General features: G+C 36.2%; 1 pseudogene; it reads right to left on the reverse strand.

The window, feature by feature from the left end:
* Positions 1–1,258: 1,258 nt before the first annotated feature.
* LOC116594527 lies at positions 1,259–1,437 on the reverse strand (annotated as a pseudogene).
* Between the last annotated feature and the right edge of the window lie 4,411 nt (positions 1,438–5,848).

The following is a 5,848-nucleotide window of genomic DNA, read 5'->3' on the forward strand; positions in this document are numbered from 1 at the left end:
GAAATAAGTCAAGCAGAGAAAGACAACTATCATATGATCTCCCTGATATGAGGAAGTGGTGATGCAACATGGGGGCTTAAGTGGGTAGGAGAAGAATCAATGAAACAAGATGGGATTGGGAGGGAGACAAACCATAAGTGACTCTTAATCTCCCAAAACAAACTGAGGGTTGCTGGGGGGAGGGGATTTGGGAGAAGGGGGTGGGATTATGGACATTGGGGAGGGTATGTGCTTTGGTGAGTGCTGTGAAGTGTGTAAACCTGGTGATTCACAGACCTGTACCCCTGGGGATAAAAATATATGTTTATAAAAAATAAAAAATTAATTAAAAAAACAAAAAGAAATCCCTGGGAATTAAGACTGACCTAAATCACAAATATATACCAAAATCTCCAAAAATAAAATCACGTGGACATATAAGACTACAATCTTAACATAAAAGATAGGATAAAACTTAATTGGTGGTTTTAGAGAAAAGCATTACACCAACCTAAAAGTTACACAGGTAGTAATGTATAAAAAATATAGCTCAGCTAGAGTATTTTATAAATTATAAATCTATATTTAAATCTATCAAAAGAGATTGCATTGTTGGGGAACTTCGCAATTTGGCTTATGTGTTCTATGATGAGATTATTAAGCACTTCTCTCCAAAATAAAACCATGATAATGTTAAAAAAAAAAAAAAAAGAAAACCCCACCCCTTCAAAGAAAAATGCTCCTTAATAGTTTTATTCTACAGCATTAATAACATCCCGTAAAGAAAGCTCCAAATAACATATTCACTTTTTCGCAAGGCAATGTTAAACCTGAAAATTCTGGACACCATGAAAATCTGCTGCATTTCTATAAAGGGTTATGTATTTCTTACTCTGCAGGCAATAATACGTTTTGCAAATGGGGAATTATAGACTTTTACAGTTTTTCTTCCCTTTGTAAGTAAAATAGAGATGCAGAAAATACCTAGCATAATTGGGTCGCCTGGGTGGCTCAGTGGTTAAAGCCTCTGCATTCAGCTCAAGTAATGATTTCAGGGTTCTGGGATTGAGTCCTGAATCGGGCTCTTTGCTCAGCGGGGAGCCTGCCTCCTCCTCCTGTCTCTCTCTGCCTGCCTCTCTGCCTACTTGTGATCTGTCTGTCAAATAAATTAAAAAAAAATCTTTAAAAAAAAAAAAGAAAATACCTAGCATAATTATTAACTTAGAAACTGTGTAACCCAATTGTTTGTATGCAAATGATAGTATAAATTTAGTGGTGTACTTTGTTTCCATGTCAGGCAAAAGATAAGGGAACATGTGGATATACACAACACCCAGGATCAGCTTCACGCTGAGGAAGGAATACTACACCTCCTCCTCGTGGTCTTGGGTACACTACAAGTTCAGAGAAACTTCTCTAGTAACAAACTATAGAAATGATCCCTGAAAGTATAGTCTTCAGAACATGTGGATATAATGAGGAGAAAAGGGAAAGGTAGAATAACCAGTGATCTTTGTTGAATTAATAGGCCAAAAAAGAAATGTGGAAATTGCATTGATTTTGTAAGATATTTTATTCAAATTTCTTTGAATGACAGAGTCATGCCTACTTTGCTGTCATACCATGAAAATAATTTAGGATATTTACAATATTTTACAACACATGCTCTCTATGTTTTGGATGACACAAATTATTTGTAGTGAATATGCAGTTAGTGAAGGCACCATATTAAAATGAAGAGAGCTTGAGAATCTCAGTGAAAAATATCACAAGGCCTTACAATAACCTTCATGAATAGTTGGATTATATATATGTGCAAGCATGTGTTATATTTATGTGTGTATGAGTGTGTTTATTAGTTTGGTTAAGGAGTAATAAAATTGTTATTAGTGCTAAGCATAAAATGCCAATTGAGAGAAAAGTGGTTAATGCAGCAGCAACCCACAGATTTGACAGGTATCAAGGGAAGCCAAGTTCTAGAGAAAGTTATAACAAATCACTGTTTTTACAAGTGCTCTAAGTGCAAAAATGAAACAGGGCTTCAGTGAAACAGTTAATGCTTAAGTCCAAACAAAATCAAATGTGGAAAAAGCGAAATCTAAGAAATAAGGTACAATGATCAGTTTTTGTCGATGTATTGGCATTGTGAAAACCCCAAACATGGGTATCTGACTAAGCCTTTCTTTTTTCAGTTTTTGTTTAGATAGCAAAGCTTTCTTTGATGAATGCACAAGTCATTCATTTTGTGGGTTAATGTTTATTAGGGTTCAAGATTTGATTAATGATTATTTAAGAGATAAAGAGATCAGCAAAATGATTTTTTTTAAAAAATTAAAGTTATATTTATCCCCTCCTCCCTAAACCTGTGGATCTACCATTATAGTTGATACTCAGAGGTAACCATTTAATTATACTTGAGAAAAACATTATTCGAGAGCAAAATAAATATCCTATTTGGCTTGGGAAAGTGATCATTGTCCTGTATTATTATTAGTCTGGAAAATACCCTTTTAAGTTTAGGTTTGACATATTTGCATTGGATGCCCATTTCTGTTAGAGCGTCACTCTGTTGTAGAGCTAACAAGTGCAGGTTACTAAGAACTGTTGGGAAAAGGCAATAGAATACTGGATAAGAATACAGCCTAGATTCTTTTGCTTTAGTTTTTGTCTGATTGATTAATATTTCCTGTTTTGTAGCCTTAACAGATAAAAGTATTCCAGTGCAAAACCTCAGAAGTGGCATTGCTGAAACTACTTTAAGTGTTTGAAGGAATCTGGGAAAGTTGAAAACCAAGGCAGAATACTTCCAAAGGTGCTCAATAAGGTCTCTGTAATTTTCTTTCAATTGCCATAAACATTTCGGTAACTTTTTTCTCTGGGTCTCCTATGAAAAGTAGTGCCGAATTTATATCTTTCTTGTTACTTGTGCCATCAAGATGCCATTGGAACATCCCAATGTCTTACCAACCTTCTGTTGGCTTTTATTGACAAAGGCTTTTTATTTTTTTAAATGATGCATGGATTGTTTATGAAACACTGCTACATCCAAGAGACTTTGAAGATTACATTCTGCAACATAGACATCACAAGTTGTTATTTAGGGGTGACTTTAAAATTGTACACAAAAATCCACATGAAGAAGTCTTTTAATAGTGATACCATCTCAAGAAGCTGAAGATTGAACTCGCTTTCTCAAACACGATTAACTTATTTGTTGTTTTGTACTGCAGAATTCATCTTTCTTGATTAACATTCTTAGTTTGGATATGCATGTATATTAATTGCCCTATAACATCATGTATTGCATTTTGTCTTTAAATTTAAGGTATTGTTGATGGTTACCTAATATTTAGTGTAATGATGCAGAACTTTGGTGAAGGCACTTATAATAATATTTTCTATTGCCAGGATGCTAATATTCCCTGACTCTGATAGTTGTAAATGGTAATGAAGCACTGAATTGAAATTTCACTAACAAAGGTTAAAATGACTATATTAAGCATCTGTGGACAAGCACCCAGAGCTTGCTTCAATGTCTTTTCCTTAAGATAATGTCAACTTCTTTTTATAGTGATTGAAAAGAAAAACTTCTTTTTATGGTGATTGGAGAAGCTGAACTGATTAGATATTGCAAAATGTTGTAATGTTGAATTGATATTGGATTGTTTGTTATACTTATTCTTGTATGTTGAATAGAAGATGTCATTTTGTCCAATCCCCTGAAAGCAATGTAGGTCATAAAATCAATAAATGTTTTGAATGTGTGTAAGTTATTATTCAGGATATCTCAGTGAGGACAAAGAAACTTACTTGTGAAGCCTGGAGAGGGAGAGGAACAAGGAAGAGATGGGATAAGAAAAAAGCAATATATCCTGAAAATGAAAACATAAAAAAAGGAAGTGGTTTCAAAGTAATTTCTTAATTATTTCAATTCTGTAAACAAACAAAAACTGAAAACAGGAACTTTAACCAAAGACTGATTTTCTATTTGTTCATTTTTATGAAATATGGCTTCAAGGCTTTTGAAATAGTTTATTTTTTACTTACCAACATTTAAAAATCATCTATTTATTTACATTGGCACTGGCATCAGTATCTTCAACTGAATATATAATATAAAATATAATATATATAATATAATAAAATATATAATATATAATACTTAGGTTTCTTTTGTGGTAACTTACATAATTAACTTTGGATGACTTAAGCAAAAGCTAAATAATAAGACATGTAAATTTTGTTTGGTTCGGTCTGCATATCCACAATCATAAGCCTGGAAAGGGTGAATCGTTTAGTCAGCATTTCAGGAAATTAGGTGTGGGAAATTGACAAAGAATTTCTTTCTTTCGAGGAGTCAAGATGGCGGAGAAGTAGCAGGCTGAGACTACTTCAACTACCAGGAGATCAGCTAGATAGCTTATCTAAAATATGCAAACACCAGCAAATCCATCGGCAGATCGAAGAGAAGAAGAACAGCAATTCTGGAAACAGAAAAACAACCACTTTCTGAAAGGTAGGACAAAGCGACGGGAAGATAGATCCCGGGGGTAGGGGCCGGCTCCCGGCAAGCGGCGGAGCAACGGAGCACAAAATCAGGACTTATAAAAGTCTGTTCCGCTGAGGGACATCGCTCCAGAGGCTAAACCGGGGCGAAGCCCACGTGGGGTCAGCGTGGCCTCAAGTCCCGCAGGGTCACAGAAGAATCGGGGGTGTCTGAGTGTCGCAGAGCTTGCGGGTATTGGAATGGGAAAGCCGGCTACAGAGACAGGGCTGACAGTAAGATCACAGCTCGGTGTTACCTTGAACCGGTCGCAGTCTTGGTGAGCTCGGAGCGCGGCCAGAGATCAGGCAGATGGGAGTTACTGGGCGCTGTTCTCTGAGGCACACTAAGGAGTGGGGCCCCGGGCTCTCGGCTCCTCCGGGCCGGAGACCAGGAGGCCGCCATTTATATTCCCGTCCTCCGGAACTCTACGGAAAGCGCTCAGGGAACAAAAGCTCCTAAAAGCAAACCTGAACGGATTACTCACCCCGGCCCCTGGTAAGGGTGGTGCAATTCCGCCTGGGGCAAATACACTTGAGAATCACTACACCAGGCCCCTCCCCCAGAAGATCAACAAGATATCCAGCCAAGACCAAGTTCACCTACCAAGGAGGGCGGTTTCAATACCAAGGAGAGCAGCAGAATTCCAGAGGAGGAGAAAGCAAAGCACGGAACTCATGGCTTTCTCCCTGTGATTTTTTTTAGTCTTGCAGATAATTTAATTTTTTTCTTTTACATTTTTTGTTTTTTTTCTCGCCTTCTGGTAAAATTTTTTTTTAAACTTTTACCCTTTTCTTTTTTAAAGTTTTTTAACTAGTTTATCTAATATATATATTTTTTATTTTTTATATTTTTCTTTATTCATTTTCTTTTTTTTAATTCTTTTCTTTTCTTTTTTTTCTTTTTTTCTTTTTTTTCTTTCTCCCTTTTTGAACCTCTTTTTATTCCCTTTCTCCCCCCTCATGATTTGGGATCTCTTCTGATCTGATTAAAGCATATTTTCCTGGGGTTGTTGCCACCCTTTTAGTATTTTACTTGCTCCTTCATATACTCTTATCTGGATAAAATGACAAGACGGAAAAATTCACCACAAAAAAAAGAACAAGAGGCAGTACCGAAGGCTAGGGACCTAATCAATACAAACATTGGTAATATGTCAGATCTAGAGTTCAGAATGACAATTCTCAAGGTTCTAGCCGGGCTCGAAAAAGGCATGGAAGATATTAGAGAAACCCTCTCGGGAGATATAAAAGCCCTTTCTGGAGAAATAAAAGAACTAAAATCTAACCAAGTTGAAATCAAAAAAGCTATTAATGAGGTGCAATC

Source organism: Mustela erminea, chromosome 6 (assembly GCF_009829155.1).
Source record: "Mustela erminea isolate mMusErm1 chromosome 6, mMusErm1.Pri, whole genome shotgun sequence".
NCBI lineage: Eukaryota > Metazoa > Chordata > Mammalia > Carnivora > Mustelidae > Mustela > Mustela erminea.